Genomic DNA, 23,633 nt, shown 5'->3' on the forward strand with positions numbered 1-23,633 from the left:
AATGGAGTGCTAGCATCATCTCTCACCAAACCCCAGGCTGCACAGCTCACAGCTCCAGAAGACATCCCTGCTATCTGCTTAAGGAAAGGAGAGGGAAGAGTGGGAAGGACTTTATCTTGCATCTAAGATACCAGCTCAGCCACAGCAGGATAGGGCACTGGTCAGAGTCATAAGACTATCATTCCATGGCCTAGCTTCCAGATGACATATTTAGACACACCCTGGGCCAGAAGAGAATCCACTGTCATGATGGAAAGGACTCAGTCCAGGCAGCCTTCATCACTTGCTAACTGAAGAGTCCTTGGGTCCCAAAAAACCAGTGATACCCAGGTACTACACTGAGGGTCTTGGGTGCACCTCTGAGACTTGCTGGCTTCAGATGAGACTCAATACATTATTAGCTGTGGTGGCTATAGGGTAAAATTCCTTCTTCTTGGGAAAAGCAGAGGGAAAAGTAAAGGAGACTTTTTCTTGCACCTTAGGTACCAGCACAGCCACAGGGGGATAAGCACCAAATGGGATCTTGAGGTTGCATATTCCAGGACTTGACTGCTCAATGGCATTTCTGTACCTGACCTGGACCAGTGGAGAATCCAATGCCCTGAAGGGTGAATCCCAGGCCAAGCATCATTCACAACAAACTGACTGAAGAGATTTTTGCATCTTAAGGGAATATTGGCAGTAGTTACCTGGATTGGCAGTGGCTGGGGGATGAGGCTTCTCTGTCTTTGGAAATGGGAAGGAAGAGTGGGAAGGACTCTGTCTTCTCTTTTGAGTGCCAGCTCAGCCACAATGCAGTAGAACACCAGATAGAGTTCTACAGTTTTTGACTCTAGCTTCCTGACTCCTAGATGGCACTTCTGGACATACCCAAGAGCTGGGGGACCTCTTCTTCCTGAAGTGAAAGATAAAGGTCTGGCTGGCTTTGCCACCTGCTGGTTGTAGAGCCCCAGGGTCTTTGGTGAACATAGGCAGTCACCACGCAGTTGTTACAGCAGACGTTGGGTGAGATCCAGTGCTGTGCTGGTTTTAGGTCTGACCCAGTGAAGTCATAGTAGTGATGGCCACCAGAGTGCTTGTGTCACTCCACCCCCAGCTTTAGGTGGCTCAGGGGAGAGAGAGAGAGAGAGAGAGAGAGAGAGAGAGAGAGAGAGAGAGACAGACAGATAGAGAGAGGCTCCATATGTTTGGGAGAAAGTAAAGGAAGAGAACAAGAATCTCTGCCTGGTAATCCAGAGAAATGTCTTGCATCTTGTCTGAGACCATCAAGGCAGTACCTCTAGAAGTCCCCAAAACCCACAAATTTACTGGGCTTGGGGTGCCCCCCAAAGCAGACTCAGCTTAGTTCACAACATCCAAGTTTTTTCAAATATCTGGAAAGCCTTCCCAAGATGGATGGCTAAAAATAAGCCAATACAGTGACTATTACAATAAATACCTGCCTCTTCAATGCTCAGACACCAAAGAGCACCTACTGGTGTCAACACTATCCTGGAAAACATAACCTCACCAAATGAACTAAGTAAAGCACCAGGGACCAATCCTGGAGATAGAGATATGTGACCTTTTAGACAAAAGCTTCAAAATAGCCATGTTGAGGAAACTCCAACAAATTCAAGATAACACAGAAAAACTTCAGAATTCTATCATATAAATTTAACAAAGAGATTAAAATAATTAAAAAGAATCAAGCAGAAATTCTGCAACTGACAAATGCAATTAGCATACTGAAGAATGCATCAGAGTCCTTTAATAGCAGATTTGATCAAGCATGTAAAACAAAACTAGTGAGCTTGAAAAGAATTTGAAAATACACAGTCAGGAGAGATAAAAGAAAAAAAAAAACTTTAAAAAGGAAGCAAGCCTATAGGATCTAGAAAATAGCCTCAAAGGAGCAAATCTGAGAGTTACTGACCTTGAAGAGGAGACAGAGAAAGAGATAGGGGTAAAAAGTTTATTCAAAGTGATAATAAGAGATAACTTCCCAAACCTGGAGAAATATATCAATTTTCAAGTACAAGAAAATTATAGAACACCAAGCAGATTCAACCCAAAGAAGACTACCTCAGGGCATTTAATAATCAAACCCCCAAAGGCCAAGGAATAAAACAAAATTCTAAAAGCAAGAGAAAAGAAACAAATAACATATAATGGAGTTCCAATATGTCTGGTAGCAGACTTTTCAGTAGAAACCTTACAGGCCAGGAGAGAGTGGCATAACATATTTTTTAAAAATTACCTTAGAATAGTCCATCTGGTGAAAATATACTTCAAACATGAAGAAGAAATAAAGACTTCCTCAGACAAACAAAAGCTCAGAATTTTTATCAATACCAGACCCATCCTACAAGAAATGCTAAAGGAAGCACTCTTACTATATCCCTACATAGAGAGTAGAAGAATGGTTACCAGAGGCTGAGAAGGGTAGTGGGGACCTGAGGGTGGTGGGGGAGGTAGAGATGGTGATGACTAATGGGTATAAAAAATAATTAGGATGAATAAGACTGACAATTTGATAACACAGTAGGGTAACTATAGTCAATAATAACTTAACTGTACATTTTAAAATAAATAATGCAATTGGATTGTTTGCAACACAAAAGATAAATGCTTAAGAGATGATTATGCCATTCCTCATGATGTGATTATTTCACAATGCATGCCTGTATCCAAACACCTCATGTATCCCACAAATATATACACCTACTATGTAACTACAAACATTTTAAATAATAATAGCATGGGACTTCAAATCTCCATATCAGCAACACACAGGTAATCCAGAAAGGAAAAACAATAAAGAAACATAAGAGTTAAACTACAGTTTAAACCAAATAAACATGACAGACATATATATAATATTTTACAAAACAGCAACAGAGTTCTTCTCAAGTTGACATAGAACATCTTTCAGACTAGATCATATGTTAGGCCACAAAACAAGTCTTAAAAAATTAAGAAGACTGAAATCATATCAGGCATCTTTTCCATCTACAATGATATAAAACTAGAAATCAATAATCAAAAAGTTTTTTAGAAATTCAAATATATATGGAAATTAAACAAATTGCTTTTGAACAACGAATGGGTCAAAGAAAAAAATTAAAAGAAAAAATTTAAAATATCTTGAAATGAACAAAAATGAGCATATACCATACCAAAACTTACAAAACATGAAGCCAAAACATTTCTAAGAAAAAAAGCTTACAGTTTGAAATACTTACACCAAAAATGAAGAAATATTTCAAATAAACAATCCTCAAGGAACTAGAAACACAAGAACAAACTTCCTTGAGGTGGAACTAGTTATACCTCAAGCAACTAGAAACACAAGAACAAACTTAACTCAATGTTAGTATAAGAAAAGAAATAATAAAGATCAGAGCACAAACAAAATAGAGACAAAAAATCAACAGAAGAGTTAAGTAAAACTAAGAATTAGTTTTTTGAAAAGATAAGCAAAATAAAGCTTTAGCTAGAGTAAAAGAGGCAGAAGACTAAAATAAAATCAAAAATGAAAAAGGAAACATAACTAATATCACAGAAATAAAAAAATTATAAAAACTACTATAAACAATTTTACACCAACAAATTGTACAACCTAGAAAAATGGATAAATTTCTAGAAATACAACCTACCAAAACGGAAGCATGAAGAAATAGAATATATAAACAGATTAATAATAACTAGGGAGATTAAGTCAGTAACAAAATATCTACTATGAACAAAAAGTCCAGGACCTGATGACTTCACTGCTGAATTCTACCATATATTTAAAGAAAAATTAGTAAAAGTTGTTCTTAACTCTTTCAAAATGTTAAAGAAGAGGGATCACTTTACTTTCAAACTCATTTTATGGGGCCAGCATTAATCTGATTGATACCAAAGCCAAACAAGGATAATACAAAAATAGAAAATTACAATATCTCTGATGAACACAGAAGAAAAAATCCTTAACAAAAGACTAGCAAACCAAATTAAACAGTGCGTTGAAAAGACTATTCACCATGATAAATCTGGGTTTACCCAGAGATTCAAGAATGGTTCAGTGTACACAAATCTATAAATGTGATATACCACATTTGCAGAATGTAAATGAAGAAAAACATTTGATGAAATCAAACATACTTTCATGAAAAGAATCACAGAAAATCAGATATAGAATGTACTTCGTTCTATATAGAAGAATGTACTTCAACACAATAAATACTATATATGTCAAACCTATAGCTAACATCATACTCAACACTGAAAATGTGAAAACTTCCTTTAAGATCAGAAATGAGACATGGATGACCACTCTCATCAATTCTAGTAAACATAGCACTGGAAGTTCTAGTCAGAACAATTAAGCAAGAAGAAACAAATATATATATATATATATATATCTCCAAATTTAAAAAGAAGAAATTAAATTATCCCTGTTTTCAGACACCAAAATTTATACACGTAAAATTATAAAGATTTCAGCAAAAAGCAGTTAGAACTAATAAATTCAGTTAAGCCACAAGATAGAAAATCAATCTAAAAATCAGTAGTTTTTTGTGCACTAACAATGAACTATCCAAAAAAAGAAATCAAGAGAACATTATCATTTCCAAAAACTACAAAACTAAATAAAATTTATCTAAGATATGAAAGACCTACACAATGAAAATTATAAAACATTGATGAAAGAAATTGAAGAAGACACAAATGGGAAGCTATTCTGAAAAACTATTCACAGAATAGATAAAATAACTAATATTGTTAGAATGTCTATACTACCCAGAGCAATCTACTGATCTAATGCAATGCCTAGCAAAATACCAATAATATTCCTCACAGAAATAGAAAAAACAATTTTAAAATTTGTATCGTACCATGCCAATTAGCCCAAACAAACTTGAACAGAAAGAGCAAAGCTGAATACATCATACTATCTGACTTCAAAATATTCTACACAGCAATAATAAACAGAATGGTGCTGGCATAAAAACAGACAAAAAGACCAGTGGAACAGAGTTGGGAGTACAGAAATAAACCCATGCAATTATGTTTAACTGGTTTAACAAAAAGATGCCAAAAACACTCAATGGAGAAAGGACAGTTTCTTTAAGAAATGGTGTTGGGACAAGTGGATACCCACATGCAGAAGAATGAAATTAGATCCTTATCTCAAACCATACAAAAATCAACTGGAAATGGATTAAAAACTTAAATGTAAGACTTGGAACTGTAAAACTTCTCAAACATGGGGGGAATCTCCATGACATTGTTCTGGGCAATGACTTTTTGGATGACCAAAAAGAACCAGCATCAAAAGCAAAAACAAACAAAGGAGATTACATCAAACTAAAAAGCTTCTGTTTAGTCAAGGAAACAATCAATGGAGTAAAGAGACAGCTTTCACAATGGGAGAAAATATTCACAAACCATACATCTGATAAGAGGTTAATATCCAAAATATATAAGGAACTCAAAATATATCAAGAAAACAATTTAAAAATGGGCAAAGGATTTGAATAGACATTTCTCAAAAGAAGATATACAAATGGATAATAGATATATAAAAATCTTCGAAGACAGTTATCATCAGAAAATTCAAATTAAAACCACAATGAGATATTACTTCACACCTGGTAGGATAGCTATTATCAAAAAGACCATAGAAAACAAGTGTTGTTGAGTATGCGAAGAAAGAGGAACTCTTGCAGATGGGGTGGGACTATAGATTGGTACAACCAGTATAGAAAACAGTATGCATATTCCTCAAAAAATCAAAAATAGAATGAAAATATAATCCAGCAACCCTGCTACAGGGTATGTATCCAAAGGCAATAAAATCAGTTTGTGTACGATATATCTACACTTCCATGTTCATTGCAGCATTATTTACAATAAGCCAAGATATGAAATAAACCTTAGAAATTGTGTTTTATATACACAATGGAATACTATTCAGCCTTAAAATGAAAGAAATTCTGTCATTTGTGACAACATGGATGAATCTCAAGGGCATTATGTTAAGCAAAATAAGCCATTCACAGACTGACAAATACCACATGATCTCACATGTGTGGAATCTAAAAAAGTCGAACCCATAGAAATAGAGAGTGAAATGGTGGTCACTAGGGGTTAGGAGTGGGAAGCTTAGGGGAGATGTTGGTCAAAGTCCACAAAATTTCAGTTAGATAGGAGAGATAATTTTGAGACATCTATTGTACAATATGATGACTATAGTTAATAATAATGTATTGCATTATTGAAAATTGTTGAGTGAGTAGATTTTAAGTGTTATCACCACAAAATGTTTAAGTAGGTGAGGTAATATATACGTTGATCAGTTCAACTTCATCATTCCACAATGTTTACATATTCCAAAACATTTTGTCCATGAAAATATATAAATATGTGTAATTTTTAGCCACTTACAGAATTGATTAATTTAAATTAATAAATGGAACTGAGAAACTCTTTCCTTCTATATCACTTTAAAATTATAAATATTCCTGTTTCTGTGTAGTCTTTCTTGACGCCTAAGATCACTTTGTCTTTCTTTTTACCATTACAGTTTTTGCATATTTTTGTTAGTACATGTCTAAACATTCCAACAAATTATATATACACACCTCTCTCTGATGTTATATTATCCATTTATTCTGGTTAGAAATTTGACTTTGTTCTGCTTAGCCTCTCCAGTGATGTGCACATTTCGTTTCTCAGGCTCAATGCATGATTGCTCATAATGAAAGTTTAAAATTGATATTCTGACCATATAATCACGAAATTGTAAGTTTTATAAAGAAAACATGCCTGACACTTAGTAGATGACAGTAAATATTATTTAAATGAACCTATCTTGAATAGCCTTAGATGCTACTAAGAAGGAAGAGAAAAGGTGAATATCTTCAAAGATATTCGGGCCTCATCATGGAATGTTCTAGGGAGACTGGATTTTGAAAGGTCATATGCAGAAGATGGAAGACAGATACAGCTAGCTGAGACACAAAGTAAAAAGCATCATCAATCCAGAAAGATTTTGAAAGAATTCTAGTCCAAAAGGAGCCAACACATGATGACGTAATGGACAATGTGCCAAGTATAGGGCCAACGTGTTTGCTTGTTTATTAAGTCAAGACAGACATTGAGATGGAATCTCCAGTTTAATTTGAGATATCACTGAGAATTGTTGATTTCCTTGTGCAAATGGAATCTTGCACAGTTAGAGTCTTGAGTCTATACTATGCTTTTTCATAAAATAATGACAATGAGAATCAGGTGTACCCCTCCAGAACAAAATGTAAAAGCTTTTTAAATGATGATTCTCAAAAACAATAGCTAGAAAAGCTGAGAAGGTAAAGCCAATATGCTACAAAGTTTCATTCAAAGGCCATATCAGACTTATATTTTAGTGAAGTTCAGGGGAGGTCTACTATATTAATAAAACATATTTCTCCCTTTTTAAATAATAATGATGATTAAAAGCATAAAAACTTTTAAAAACAAGAGAGGGAGTTTCTTTCTGGTCAGGTAACGACATCTAGTTGAGCTGGTGCTTTCTTGATAAAATTCCCTGCTATTTTTTTTTTTTTTTTGGATTGAGGGATGTGAAAATTTGATTCTGTGCAAATTTAGTGGACATTTTTGTGTCAACCATAAAATTGTGTGTTCCTGCATCTTCTGCATGCAGGTGTTTGCAAGAAAGCTAGTGAAACTATGAAGACTGCAGAAAAGAGAAGCAAGAATAATATTTTCTTCATGCTGGATAGCCTGAATATCATGAAGCTTCATTGAGTGACCACTGGCTAATGAAGCCAGGTGAAGATGCTGACTGGTTGTTAGTAGATATGAAAGAAAGGCCGGCCGGGTGCAGTGGCTCACGCCTGTAAACCCAGTACTTCGGGAGGCCGAGGCGGGCGGATCATGAGGTCAGGAGTTTGAGATCAGCCTGACCAACATGATGAAACCCTGTCTCTATTAAAAGCACAAAAATTAGCCAGGTATGGTGGCATGCACCTGTAATCCCAGCTACTCAGGAGTCTGAGGCAGGAGAATTGCTTGAATCCGGGAGGTGGAGGTTGCAGTGAGCTGAGATCATGGTATTGCACTCCAGTCTGGGTGATAGAGTGATACTCTGTCTCAAAACAAACAAACAAACAAACAAAACGCCAGGGTACGATGACTCAAAGGTGCATCAGTGGAGAAGGGTCTCACCACACCTGTCTTCTTTGCCCCTTCCCTCCCCTCTTCTTCTCTTTTCTCCTTCTGAAATTTGGCTGATCTAGCCTTCTCTCTGCCTTGCTCTCTCTTTCCTTCCTGTATGCCCACATTCCATAATCTTGAAGATTCAGTTCTCATCCCAGGGTGTGAGTGAAATCTGATTGCTGCTGCCCACGCAGCCATTCCTTTTCTTGTTCTCTTTAGTTATCTTGGTTGCATAATTGCCACTTTAAGTTCTATTGTTCTCTAATTTTTGAATATGTGTAAGATTGTTTCTCCAACTATATCATAAATTTATGATCTCATATCTTTTATGGAAAATTGAAGAAGCAAAGAGGAAGGGAGGGAGGGAGGAAGGAAGGAAGGAAGGAAAAGAAGAAAGGAAGGAAAAGATGAAAGGAGACAAAATCAGGGAGCGGGGGAGGAGAGGAAGAGAAGAAAAAAGGAAAAGACGGAGGAAGGAAAGAAGGGAGGAGGTAGTGAGCTGATAATAACTGTGATGACACAAAGTCTATTAGAACTTACATAGGCACACAGCTAGTGTTGATTATTATAAAGCCACCTAGCAATTACTGGTGACTGATTTTCTGTTTCTGGATCCTCTTTCAAAAAACTTTTCTTTTTCTTCAGTACCACCCTCCCCACAGCCTCCTTGCATTTCTACTATAGGTTGAGAAAAAAAAGTTATTCTGATATGTGCAGGGGAATTGATAACAAATATACATTCTGCATAGGTTTGACGTGTAGTGAACTGAACCAAAGAAAATCCAGAAGAGAAGTGATTAAATGGGAACAAGGCAGCATCTAGGAACAATAATGTAGCTTTTACTCAAATCATAAAGTGGCCTGGAGTGGTGGCTCATTATTATAATCCCAGAACTTTGGGAGGGCAAGGAGAGAGGATTGCTTGAGGCCAAGAGTTTGAGACCAGCCTGGGAAACACTGTGAGACCCTTGTTTCTACAAAAAATAAAATAAAAATTAGCCAGACATGGTGGCACATGCCAGTAATCCCAGCTACTCAGGAGACTGAGGTGGGAGGGTCACTTGAGCCCAAGAGGTTGAGGTTGCAGTGAGCCAGGATTGTGCCATTGCACTCCAGCCTGGGTGACACAGTGAGACCTTCTTAGATAAGAGAAAAAAAAATTATCAAAACACCAAGACATGCAGATTTGAAAGGGTTTGAAAGTTAAAAACATGTTTTCAAAATTTTATGCCAGCTGAGGTTGGGCGTGTTCAGCATGGTATGGTTGTAGATGAAAACAAGAGATCTGACCAATTTATAAAAAAAAAAAAAAATTAATAATAAGGTGACTAAAATTTTCAAACCTCTCCCCAAAATGATCCAACTAAATTCAATAGATGTGTGTATGGGGGGGGGAGTGGTAGCATAATATTTCATATTTTTCCACAATTATATTCAATACTAAAATGAAAGCTAAATTCCAGAAAGGCATGTAATTATCTATAGCAGACACAGTGAAGTATAACATTCAATTAAAATTAAGAAATCTTTTAATTCTCAAAAAGAATTTATATCAGGAAGAATAAGTATTATTTTTGTTTGCTGATTAGCTGCAATGTGAATTTCAGATAATGGAATGCTGTTTTTTAAGCTTTTACTTATTGATGTCACAGCACTCATCTCAGGATCTTGGACCTCTTTGATTTTTTGCTTGTTTGTTTGTTTTATTTCATGGGAGGAGTGAACATTATTTTCTATTTGCAGAGAAAACCTATAAAAGTCCAGATGTGCCAGTCCCAGACTAGGTTGTCCTCCATTCCCTTCCTCACCCTTGCCCTTGTTCAGTTCCTAAGGCAGGGGGCCGCCCTCACCTCTAAGGATAGCACCTTCTCTTTGAGTTCGGCCAACGGGAGTCATGTTGTGAGAATGGAGGGTGGGAAAAAGGAAAGAGAGAGTTCACCTCTTATCCATGGCTCCTGCTGTCAATAAACCCCCAAACCAGCTCAGCTGCCGTGGGTCTCTGCAGCTCAGGGGAGCTGCAGCAGACCTCCTCCTGTTGCCTGGCTGACGACTGCTTTCCTTTTTGACCTCTTCCTTCCTCCAGGCCCTGTACAACCAATGTCCTGACCCTCAATAAAATGTCTCTAATTCTGTTTCCCTAGTTAAATTTGCCCAATCCAGATCTCACAAAGTTGGATTCAGGGAAACAAACCACATATATAAAAAGGGTATTTTACTGACAAAAGAATCAATATTAAACTACCCATTTGTTTATTTACTTTAAACTATAGTTTATATTTTCAGCAGTGTTTTTTCTCTCCTTTTAGAAATCCATTTTAACCTACATTTGGTTATTTATTTGAGAGTATCTTTTTAGCAACTCCCTTTTGGGTGTGGTTGGGGCGTGGTTGGGGCGTACAGAGAGAAATTTGCTTACTCCTCAAATATGGAATTTGTCGTAGTTTATATTATAGGTTTATAGGTCATTTGTTATTAATTTCTCTCTCTCTCTCTTTTTTTTTTTTCCTTTTCTTGAGATGGAGTCTCCCTTTGTCCCCCAGGCTGGAGTGCAGTGGCGTGATCTCTGCTCACTGCAACCTTTGCCTCCCAGGTTCACGCCATTCTCCTGCCTCAGCCTCCCGAGTAGCAGGGACTACAGGCGCCCGCCACTACACCTGGCTAAATTTTGTATTTTTAGTAGAGACGGGGTTTCACCGTGTTAGCCAAGATGGTCTCGATCTCCTGACCTCATGATCCACCCGCCTCGGCCTCCCAAAGTGCTGGGATTACAGGCGTGAGTCACCAGGCCTGGCATTTGTCATTAATTTTTAACATGCCTGACTTGTAACTGGATTATAAATACATAAAGGAAAGGAACCAGGCCTCAATCTAATGTTTACTCTCGAAACAGTAGAATAGTGTCTTTTACGTAGTAAATTTTCACTAAATGTAGATACACGATTCTGATTTGATCGGTTCCTCATGAATTCATGAATAATGAACTGTTTACATAAGACTTTGTCTCCAATCTCTTCAGCTGGGTGCATATAAACGTTTGGGTGATGCAAATTTACCTTGAAGTGTATTGCTTGATAAGGCATATGATGTGCTCTATAGAGATAGAAGCTTCTGCTTTTCATACAGAAACTAAGCCCAGATGAAAAGCATCAAGCCAGATATGACGTCACGTGCCTCAAGGCTTTTTCTTTTTCTTTTTCTTTTGGTCTGATGTGTCTAATATATAGATCCTAACCCCATCAATTTGAGTTATTTCAGTTTGTTTCATGATCTTACTTTGGACTACTCAGAAGCAGACTCTGAGACAAGGATCTCAGTGCAAGTGACAATTTATGTGGGAGGTGATCCAACAAAGCACACTGGTAGGGGCCTAAGGAAGAAAGACAGGGAAAGGAGGACAGCCAATAGAGGGTGTGCTCATAAACAGAGTGCCACTGCAGGTGACTAGAACTCCATCATGCTGGGGAACTTTAAATAAACCAAAAGGTGAGAAATGAAGGTATTGTTCTATCACTGGTTGAGAGCACTTCCTGGGGTTTTTAACTCCGTGGCTCTTCTGGCCAGTCACATGCACAGGCCAACGTTCAGCAGAGGACTGCAGGTTCTTGTAGTAAGAAGTCACTGGTGTTATGTTGGGGCAAAAGTAATTGCAGTTTTTGCCACTGAAAGTAATGCACCAACCTGATAATTGCAGGAAGGTGAATGCCAAAGGGATATGCATTGGGCACTGAAAGCATCTTTTATAAACACAGAAAATTATAATACATGCTTAACTCAACATTCAATAGAATGTGTCATAGATGTGTGAGTTTGTGGGGAGACAATTTTTATTTGTAGACATGAGTAATAGGAGGCATACAATTTTTCAACATAAGAAGATTTGTATTCGAAATACAATGTACGATGAGGAATGCACCTGCAATTTCCTCCTTTCCTGAATGTCTGAAACCTTTAACGTGATTCTTTGAAAATGCACTGCTTACACAATCCTTTGAGTTTTTGATGCCACTAAGCAGAACTAAATGAGTTTCTTCATGTCTTTGCCCGTAAAATGTGCCTCCATTTTATTTTTTCACGCCGTACAGTACAAAATACAATGTCTGGAATATACTAGATGTGCCATATTTTAGTTGGTAACTAGAAGGTGTGGTAGATTAGTTTATTGTTTGGCAAATATTTATTTCCTCCTTTTCCCTACAAAGGAGGAATTAGTTATTCTGTTGGGCTTGGCCATGAGACTTGCTTTCCACCATAGGATGTTAGTATGAGGGACACAAGCAAAGGCTTGACACGTACATCATGTTACAAATTGATCCCTTATGATTCTACATTTCTACATGAAAAAAACCTGCCTCAAGAAGACACTGGTTTAAGAAGGATGAGAAATATGGGGTAGACCTGTGTCTACTACATAGCTTTGAGCCAAGCCCATTTGAACTATCCGTTGATCAGTCTACCCACAATTATATGAATTAGAATAAATGATTGTTTTAAATACTGAGATTTAGGATGGTTTATTATGCAGCACTTTTGTGGTATTAGCTGACTGACACAGAATGTAAGCAAACAAATTCTTTAAACATCAGAACAAGACAATATTGGTTACAATACAGTACTTTATTTTTTTCCAGGGTTTTTTCTTTTTTTTAATTATACTTTAAGTTCTAGGGTACATGTGCATAACGTGCAGGTTTGTTACATATGTATACTTGTGCCATGTTGGTGTGCTGCACCCATCAATTCATCATTTATATCAGGTATAACTCCCAATGCAATCCCTCCCCCCTCCCCCCCCATGATAGGCCCCGATGTGTGATGTTCATCTTCCCGAGTCCAAGTGATCTCATTGTTCAGTTCCCACCTATGAGTGAGAACATGCGGTGTTTGGTTTTCTGTTCTTGTGATAGTTTGCTAAGAATGATGGTTTCCAGCTGCATCCATGTCCCTACAAAGGATGCAAACTCATCCTTTTTTATGGCTGCATAATATTCCATGGTGTATATGTGCCACATTTTCTTAATCCAGTCTGTCACAGATGGACATTTGGGTTGATTCCAAATCTTTGCTATTGTGAATAGTACCGTAATAAACATACATGTGCATGTGTCTTTATAGCAGCATGATTTATAATCCTTTGGGTATATACCCAGTAGTGGGATGGCTGGGTCATATGGTACATCTAGTTCTAGATCCTTGAGGAATCGCCATACTGTTTTCCATAATGGTTGAACTAGTTAACAATCCCACCAACAGTGTAAAAGTGTTCCTATTTTTCCACATCCTCTCCAACACCTGTTGTTTCCTGACTTTTTAATGATTGCCATTCTAACTGGTGTGAGATAGTATCTCACTGTGGTTTTGATTTGCATTTCTCTGATGGCCAGTGATGATGAGCATTTTTTCATGTGTCTGTTGGCTGTATGAATGTCTCAATAAATTTGGTATTGATGGAATGTACTTCAAAATAATAAGAGCTATTTATGACAAACCCCCAGCCAATATCATACTGAATGGGCAAAAACTGGAAAAATTCCCTTTGAAAACTGGCACAAGACAGGGATGCCCTCTCTCACCACTCCTATTCAACATAGTGTTGGAAGTTCTGGCTAGGGCAATCAGGCAAGAGAAAGAAATCAAGGGTATCCAGTTAGGAAAAGAAGAAGTCAAATTGTCCCTGTTTGCAGATGACATGACTGTATATTTAGAAAACCCCATTGTCTCAGCCCAAAATCTCCTTAAGCTGATAAGCAACTTCAGCAAAGTCTCAGGATACAAAATTAATGTGCAAAAATCACAAGCATTCTTCTACACCAGTAACAGACAAACAGAGAGCCAAATCATGAATGAACTTCCATTCACAATTGCTTCAAAGAGAATAAAATACCTAGGAATCCAACTTACAAGGGATATAAAGGACCTCTTCAAGGAGAACTACAAACCACTGCTCAGTGAAATAAAAGAGAAAACTAACAAATGGAAGAACATACCATGCTCATGGATAGGAATAATCAATATCGTGAAAATGGCCATACTGTCCAAGGTTATTTATAGATTCAATGCCATCCCCATCAAGCTACCAATGAGTTTCTTCACAGAACTGGAAAAAACGGCTTTAAAGTTCATATGGAACCAAAAAAGAGCCCGCATTGCCAAGACAATCCTAAGTCAAAAGAACAAAGCTGGAGGCATCACGCTACCTGACTTCAAACTATACTACAAGGCTACAGTAACCAAAACAGCATGGTACTGGTACCACAACAGAGATATAGACCAATGGAACAGAACAGAGTCCTCAGAAATAATACCACACATCTACAGCCATCTGATCTTTGACAAACCTGAGAGAAACAAGAAATGGGGAAAGGATTCCCTATTTAATAAATGGTGCTGGGAAAATTGGCTAGCCATAAGTAGAAAGCTGAAACTGGATCCTTTCCTTACTCCTTATACAAAAATTAATTCAAGATGGATTAGAGACTTAAATGTTAGACCTAATACCATAAAAACCCTAGAAGAAAACCTAGGTAGTACCATTCAGGACATAGGCATGGGCAAGGACTTCATGTCTAAAACACCAAAAGCAACGGCAGCAAAAGCCAAAATTGACAAATGGGATATGATTAAACTAAAGAGCTTCTGCACAGCAAAAGAAACTACCATCAGAGTGAACAGGCAACCTACAGAATGGGAGAACATTTTTGCAATCTACTTATCTGACAAAGGGCTAATATCCAGAATCTACAAAGAACTCAAACAAATTTACAAGAAAAAAACAAATAACCCCATCAAAAAGTGGGCAAATGACATGAACAGACATTTCTCACAATACAGTACTTTTTTGTAAAATATTAAACATAATCAAATACAGAAATTGTTTCAATATGCTAATGTTCTCCAAGAATAGTAATTGTTTCAAAGCCTTCTTTAAAAAATTATTTACTCTTATTTCAATAGGTTTTGGGGGAACAGGTGGTGTTTGACATAAATAAATTCCTTAGTGGTGATTTCTGAGATTTTGGTGCACTCATCACCCAGGCAGTGTACACTGTACCTGATGGGTAGTCTTTTATTCCTCAAACCCTCCCACATTTTCCTCCAAGTCCCCGAAGTCCATTGTATCATTCTTGTGCCTTTGCATCCTCGTAGCTTAGCTCCCACTTATGAGTGAGAACATATGATGTTTGGTTTTTCGTTCCTGAATTACTTCACTTAGAATAATAGCCTCCAGTTCCATCCAGGTTGCTGAAAATGCCATTATTTCATTTCTTTTTTATGGCTGAATGGTATTTTATGGTGTGTACATATATACATATCACATATATAATATATATCTATAAATATCTATCTATCTATATATATCTATAAATATCTATATATCTATATATATATATCTATATATATCACATTTTCTTTATCCACTCATTGACTGATGGGCATTTGAGTGGGTTCCATATTTTGGCAATTGCAAATTGTGCTGCTATAAACATGCATGTGTAAGTATGTTTTTTGTATAATGATGTCTTTTCCTCTAGGTGGATACCTTATCTGATTGCTGGATCAAATGGTAGATTTACTTTTGGTTATCTAAGGAATCTCCACACTGTTTTCCATACTCACTGTACTTGCTTACATTCCCACCAACAGGGTGAAAGTGTTCCCTTTTCACCACATCCAACATCTATTATTTTTTTATTATGGCCATTCTTGCAGGAGTGAGGTGGTTTTGATTTGCATTTCCCTGTTAATTAGTGATACTGAGCATTTTTTCATATGCTTGTCGGCCATTTGTACATCTGCTTTTGAGATTGTCTATTCATATCCTTAGCCACTTTTTAATGGGATTGTTTGTTTTTTCCTTGATGATTTGTTTGAGTTCTTTGTAGATTTTGGACATCAGTCCTTTGTCAAATGTGTAAATTGTGAAGATTTTCTCCTACTCTGTGGGGTGTCTGTTAACTCTTCTGGTAATTTCTTTTGTTGTGCAGAAGCATTTTAGTTTAATGAAGTCCCATCTATTTATCTTTGTTTTTGTTGCATTTGCCTTTGTGTTCTTGGTCACGATGTCTTTGCCTAAGCCAATGTCAAGAAGGGTTTTTCCAATGTTATCTTCTAGAATATTTATGTTTTCAAGTCTTAGATTTAAGACTTTGATCCATCTTCAGTTGATTTTTGTATAAGATGAGAGATGAGGATCCAGTGTTATTTTTCTACATGTGACTAGCCAATTATCCCAGCACCATTTGTTGAATATGGTGTCCTTTCCCCACTTTATGTTTTTGTTTACTTTGTCTAAGATCAGCTGGCTGTAAACATTTGGGTTTATTTCCAGGTTCTCTATTCTGTGCCATTGGTCTATGTGCCTATTTTTTTTAACCAGTATCATGCTGTTTTGGTGACTATGATTTTATAGTATAGTTTGAAGTCAGATAATGTGATGCCTCCAGATTTGTTTCTTTTGCTTAGTCTTACTTTAGCTACGTAGGCTTTTTTATTTTGGTGCCATATGAATTGTAGGAATTCATTTCTGGTTTTGTGAAGAATGATGGTGGTATTTGGATGGGAACTGCATTGAATTTGTAGATTGCTTTAGGAAGTATTGTCATTTTCACAATACTGATTCTAACCATCCATGAGCATGGGATGTATTTCCACTTCTTTGTGTCATCTATAATTTCTTTCAGCAGTGTTTTGTAGCTTTCCTTATAAAGACCTTTCATCTCCTTGGTTAGGTATATTCCCAGTTTTTTTTTTTTTTTTTTTTTTTTTTTGCAGCTATTGTAAAAGGGGTTGAGTTCTTGATTTGATTCTCAGCTTGGCCTCTGTTGGTGTATAGGAGAGCTACTGATTTGTGTACATTAATTTTGTATCCTGAAACGCTGCTGAGTTCATTTACCAGTTCTAGGAGCTTTTGGTGGGAGTGTTTAGGGTTTTCTAGGTGTACAACTATATCATCAGCAAACAGCAACAGTTTGACTTCCTCTTTACTGATTTAGATGCCCTTTGTTTCCTTCTCTTGTCTGATGGCTCTGGCTAGGACTTCCAGTACTATGTTGAATAGAAGTGGTGAGAATCAGCATCCTTGTCTTGTTCCAGTTTTCAGGGTAAGTGCTTTCCACTTTTCCCCTTTGAGTATTATGTTGGCTGTGGGTTTGTCATAGATGGCTTTTGTTACATCAAGGAATGTCTCTTCTACGCTGATCTTGAAATTCTGTTTATGTGGTGTTCATATTTATCGACTTGTGGTTGTTTAACCATCCCTGCATCCCTAGTGTGAAACCCACTTGATCAGGGTGGATTGCTTTTGATACACTGTTGGATTCAGTTAGCTAGTATTTTGTTGATGATTTTTGCAGCTGTGTTCATCAGGGATATTGGTCTGTAGTTTCCTTTTTGTTGTTGTTATGTCCTTCCTAGGTTTTGGTATTAGGATGATGCTGGCTTCATAGAATGATTTAGGGAGGATTTCTTCTTTTTCTATCCTGTGAAATAGTGTTAATAGGGTGGGTACCAACTCTTTGAATGTCTGATAGAATTCAGCTGTGAATCCATCTGGTTCTGAACTTTTTTCTGTTGACAATTTTTTTTTATTACCATTTCAGTCTCGCTGGTTGTTATTGATCTGTTCTGAATTTCTGTATCTTCCTGGTTTAATCTAGGTGGTTTGTATATTTCCAGGTATTTGTCCATCTCCTCTAGCTTTTCTAGTTTTTGTGCATAAAGGTGTTCATAGTAGCCTTGAATGATCTTTTGTATTTCTGTGGTACCAGTAGCAATATCTCCCATTTCATTTCTAATTGAGCTTATTTGGATCTTCTCTCTTCTTGGTTAATCTCACTAATGGTCTATCAACTTTATTTATCTTTTCAAAGAACCAGCTTTTTGTTTCATTTATCTTTTGTACTTTTTTTGTTTCAATTTCATTTAGTTCTGCTCTAATTTTCATTATTTCATTTCTTCCACTGAGTTTGGGTTTGGATTGTTCTTGTTCATTTTTCTCACATTCTGTGAGGTGTGACCTTAGATTGTCTATTTGTGCCCTTTCAGACTTCTTAACATAAGCATTTAAGGGTATGAACTTTCCTCCTTGCATCATCTTTCTGTATCCCATAAGTTTTGATAGGTTGTGTCACTATTATCATTCTGTTTAAATAATTTTTCAATTTCCATCTTGATTTCTTTGTTGACCTAAGGATCATTCAGGGGCAGGATATTTAACTTCCATGTATTCGCAGGGTTTTGAATGCTTGTTTCAGAGTTGATTTCCAATTTTATTCCATGCTGGTCTCAGAGACTACTTGATATAATTTCAATTCTCTTAAACTTACTGAGACTTGTTTTGTGGCCTATCATATCTTGGAGAATATTCCATGAGCTGATGAATAGAATGTATATTCTGCAGTTGTTGGGTAGAAAGTTTTGTTAATATCTGAATATTCCATGTGTTGATGAATAGAATGTATATTTTGCAGTTGTTGGGTAGAATGTTTTGTTAATATCTGTTATGTCCATTTGTTGTAGGGTACGGTTTAAGTCCATAGTTATTTTGTTGACTTTCTGTCTTGAAGACCTGTCTAGTTCTGTCACTGGAGTATTACAGTCCCCCACTATTATTGTGTTGGTGCCTATCTCATTCTTAAGTCCAGTAGTAATTGTTTTATACATTTGGGAACTCCAGTGTTAGGTGCATATATATTTAGGATTGTAATATTTTCCTGTTGGACTACTTCTTTTATCATTGTATATGTCCTTCTTTGTCTTTTTTTTTAAAGCTGTTGCTTTAAAGTCTGTCTGATATCAGAATAGTTACTCCTGCTCACTTTTGGTGTCCATTTGCATGGAATATCTTTTTCCACCCCTTTACCTTAAGTTTATGTAAGTCTTTGTGTATTAGGTAAGTCTTTTGAAGACAGCAGAAACTTGATTGGTGACTTCTTATCCATCCTGTCATTCTGTATATTTTAAATGAAGCATTTAGGCTATTTACATTCTATGTTAATATTGAGATGTGAGGTCCTGTTCTATTCATCATGCTATTTATTCTCTGAATACCTTGGGGTTTTCTTATTGTGTTATTGTTATATAGGTCCTATGGAATTTATGCTTTAAGAAGGTTGTATTTTGCTGTATTTTGCAGATTTGTTTCAAGATTTAGAGCTCATTTTGGTAGTTCTTGTAAGGTTGGTTTAGTAGTAGCAAATTCTCTCAGGATTTGCTTGCCTGGAAAAGACTGTATCTCTCCTTCATCTGTGAAGCTTAGTTTTGCTAGATACAAAATTCTTGGCTGATAACTGTTTTGTTTAAGGATGCTAAAAATAAGACTCCAATCCATTCTATCTTGTAGAGCTTCTGCTGAGAAATCTACTATTTATCTGATAGGTTTTTTTTTATAGGTTACCTGATGCTTTTGCCTTATGGCTATTAAGATTCTTTCCTTCATCTTGACTTATCTATCCTGATGACTGTGTTCCTACATTATAATCTTCTTGTGATGAATTTCCCAGGTGTTCTTTAAGCTTCTTGTATTCAAATGTCTAGGTTTCTGGCAAGGCCAGGGAAATTTCCCTTGATTATTCCTTCAATTATGTTTTCCACATTTTTAGAGTTCTCTTTTTCCTTGGGAACAGCAATTATTCTCAGGATTGGAGGCTTAATCTAGTCCCACACTTCTGGTGGCTTTGTTAATTTTTTTACAATTATTTTTCTTTGTCTTTGATGCATTGGGTTAATTCAAAACCTTGTTCTTGAGCTCTGAAGTTCTTTCTTCTTGTTGTTTGATTATATTGCTGAGACATACCAGTGCATCATTTTGCATTTTTCTAAGTGTGTTTTTTATTTCCAGAAGTTGTGATTGCCTTTTATTTATGCTATCTATTTCACTGAATATTTTTTCTTTCATATCCTGTATCATGTTTTTGATTTCTTTAAGTCGAACTTCGCCTTTCTCTGGTGTCTCCTTGATTAGCTTAATAATCAACCTGAATTCTTTTTCTGGCAATTTAGATAATTCATCTTGGTTTGGATCCATTGCTATTGATTTGCTGTGATCTTTTGGCAGTATAAGAAAAACCTTGTTTTGTTATATTAACAGAATTGTTTTTCTGGTTCATTCTCATTTTGGTAGACTATGTCAGAGGGAAGATCTGGGACTCAAGGGCTGCTGTTGAGATTCTTTTGTCCCATAGGGTGCTCCCTTGATGTGGTGCTTTACCGCTTCCCCTAGAGATGGGGCTTCCTAAGAACCAAACTGCAGTGATTGTTTTTGCTTTTCTGCGTTTAGTCACCTGCAGAGCTACCAGACTCCAGGCTAGTACTGGGGAGTGTCTGCAGAGTCCTATGATGTGATCTGTCTTCAGGTATTTCAGCCATGGATACCAGCACCTGCTTTGGTGGAGATAGCAGGGGAGTGAAGTGGACTCTGTGAGAGTCTCTGGTTGTGTTTTTGTTTAGTGCACTGGTTTTATGTAGTTGGCCTCCAGCCAGGAGGTGGCGCTTTTAAGAGTGCATCAGCTGCCATACTATAGGGAGGAAGTAAACTTTCCCTAGGGTCCCCTGGTTAAGTATTCAGGTTTCTCAGGTGGCGGACAGGGTCATAGAGTTCCCAGGAGATTATATCCTTTGTCTTTGGCAACCAGGGCAGGTGCAGAAATACCACCAGGTTGGGGCAGGGATAGGCATGTCTGAGCTCAGCTTCTTGGGCAGGGTTGCTGCAGCTGCTGTGGCAGATGGGAGTGTTGTTCTTAGGCCAATGGAGTTATGTTCCCAGGGGATTATGGTTGTATCTGCGGAGTCATACAGGTTGCAAGGGAAGTGGGGAAAAGCCAGCAGTCACAGGCCTCACCTTCTCCCACACGACCTGGAATCCTAAAAGCCAGTCTCACTTCCACTGGTCCCCTGCAACAGCACCCAGTCTACTTCCAGGCAGCTAGTGACCAGGGCTGAGAAATTGCTCCAGAACACCAGCCTCTCCACTGAGAAAGCAAACAGACTCACAGTTTTTCAGCATCTCAGGGAACCTGCAGTGGCCATCCAGTTCCTTCAAAGGGTCTGTGGATTCTCTCAGCTTTCCTGGTATGTTCCTGTGGTAGTTTTTGGAGCAAAAATTCACAATGTGATGTTCCACACATGGCTTTGTCTGTCCAAGTGGGAGCTGCAAGCAATTCCTGCCTCCTATCTGCCATCTTCCCCACAAATACCAAAGCCTTTTTCGGTAGGCATAATACTAATGATAGTGACAGAAAAACAGGGAAAAACAACACAAGCTGGACTTTATTCTTTAATCACCACAAAGAATGTTAAACAACACATGTAGAATATAAAAAACACAACATAAAAGATCTGTTTCAAGCATAGTCTTTCAAATCTCAAGTCATATTTCTACAATCTCATGCAGATATTTTCTAATCACCCTATTTAATGTTGCCCCCACTCAATCCCTCCTATCATTATGCATAATGAATGAGTGTAATAAATGTATCATTTATTACATTCCTCAGTTTCATGTTTATCTATTTGTTCATTTTCTGAATCTTCTGCTAGAATGTAAACTTGCTAAGAGAAGGGTGTCAGTTCTTGCTAATTTTTGTGCCCCAGCACCTACAGATGGTATATGGTACAAGGTAAGTATCCAATAAAGAGTAGTTTAAGAATTCAGTGTTTAATGGATCCTAATAATGAATGGTACTTTTCATATTTTAGTTATTCCTAAGACATTTGTGTTAACGTCTAGTTTTGAATTTCTGCTCTTAATTTAGCAGAAGCACTGGCCTTCATAATAAGGTGTTGCTGAATGTTCGGTTGAATAGTCCACATTTCATTATATTGAATTTCTGAACTGAGGACCATTTTTTGGCTTACATTCCAGTGAAATGTATGCATTGGTTTCAGGTATCTGTCCTTCATCTAAGTAGAACTGCACCCAAAAGAAGGGAAAATTACCCACAAGCACATTTAGCATTTATTGGATTTTTCTGATCTTGTTATTCATATCCTCTGGCAGCTGGTTTCAAAACAAGCAAGGGAGCACTACTTTCCAAATTGCATTTGTAAAATGTGAATATTTTGCCTGTTACTTTATGTTTTATGCATTGTTTGCAAATAGGAAACACGGTCACCTCATATTTTATGGATTTGCTTTGGAAAGTGATTTCAAATAAAGTTCAATATTAGGAGCATAAAACTTATCTCTGACATTGTTGAATGCCTAATTTTTTCCTTGCCATTTGTTGTCTTAATGAAGAGGATAATTTAACATTATGCCTTGTTCTTTGGCCTCATTACTGGTGAGGACAAGGCTTGAATTGTATGTACTTAGTAAATATGTACTAACTCGATGGACTGCTAAAATATAACACTGTATAAACCTTGAATTCAAGAGGTCCAATATTTTTTTCAAAAATACATCAAGACAAAATTTGCCTACCTGAATAACTTGTGAAAGAAATTTTTGTTGAAGATTACGTATTTTCCTGTAATTGCAGATTTCAGGACCAAGTTGGCCAAAAACTCCATCAGTGACATTACTAAGCTAAAAGGGGCTCTTTTGACAGTGGTTACATTTTATTTTAAAATACAAGTTCCCTTTTTTCTTATGCTGCTGAAATCCTGGTACATATTTTCAATAGAAAGCTTAGCTTATTGTGGCTGTTTCTTTTTATTGCTATAGATCTGAAGTTAAAGTATATTCTCTTCTGATTACCATATCTTGTGTTGTTCTCACTGCATGTCACTGATATATCCCTCAGATTTTCCCTTATTGCATTTATTGTTCTCAGACATTTTTCTTGTTCATTTACTTGTTTGCTTTTTTTTTTGTTGTTGTTATCTGCACCTTCACTAGTATGTAAGTTAATGCAACAGGGATTTACTTACACTTTCATCTTTATGTCTGCAGCTCTGGAATGACAACTGGCTCATTTAAAAAAAAAACCAATAAAATTGTGTGAAATTCTTATAACTCTACAACAAAAAGACAAGCAAACCTACTTAAAAAGGGCAAAGGTTCTGAACAGACATTTTTCTAAAGAAGGTATAAAAATTAACAACGAAGACAGAAAAAGATGCTTAACATCATTAATCATTAGGAAAATGCAAATTAAGATCATAATTTGATACCACTTTACATCCCCTAGAATGCCTATAATTGAAAGAACAGATAATCATAAGTGTCGAAGAGGATATGGAGAAATTGGAACCCTTGTACATTGCTGGTGAAAATGTTAAATGGTGCTGATGTTTTAGACAGTTAAGCAGTGTCTCAAAATGTTAAGTGTGGAATTACCATATGACCAACAATTCCACTCCAAGGCATCTACTCAAGAAAATTGAAAATATATATTCATACAAAGACTTGTACAGAAATGTTCATTAGTACATTATTCATAATAGCCAAAAAGTAGAAATAACCTAAATGCCCATCAATTGATGAGTGAATAAACAAAATCTAGTATATC

This window comes from Trachypithecus francoisi, unplaced genomic scaffold, assembly GCF_009764315.1.
Source record: "Trachypithecus francoisi isolate TF-2019V2 unplaced genomic scaffold, Tfra_2.0 Lachesis_group21, whole genome shotgun sequence".
NCBI classification, from domain to species: Eukaryota; Metazoa; Chordata; class Mammalia; order Primates; family Cercopithecidae; genus Trachypithecus; species Trachypithecus francoisi.